Raw genomic sequence first — 335 nt, 5'->3', positions numbered from 1 at the left:
GAGCAACGGCATAAATGGAGGGAGGAATTACCTGCCCCTAATCCCATCCGTGGCTCCATCGCTGCCCCAGGATGGGGGCTGTGTCCATGATTCCTGCCCTGTTGTGGGTGACATGACATGGGGTGACAGTGTTGCCAGCACTGGTGCATGGCCCATCAGACACCCAACAAAGCCCCAGGTCCCCCTTGTCTCATCTCTCAGCATCCTTGTGGGGTGCTGGGACAGGACTGTGTGGCTTAGAGCTCTGTGGCTAGCAGGCACGGGTGGCAGGTGGGCACTGTGCTGGTCCCAGCCCTTGGGGGGGCACACCCAGCCTGCCCAAGAAGAGAAACTCC

This window comes from Pterocles gutturalis, unplaced genomic scaffold (genome assembly GCF_000699245.1).
Source record: "Pterocles gutturalis isolate BGI_N339 unplaced genomic scaffold, ASM69924v1 scaffold27995, whole genome shotgun sequence".
Classification (NCBI taxonomy): domain Eukaryota; kingdom Metazoa; phylum Chordata; class Aves; order Pterocliformes; family Pteroclidae; genus Pterocles; species Pterocles gutturalis.
The sequence above is the reverse complement of the archived record's forward strand: the minus strand, read 5'-3'. Positions refer to the sequence as shown.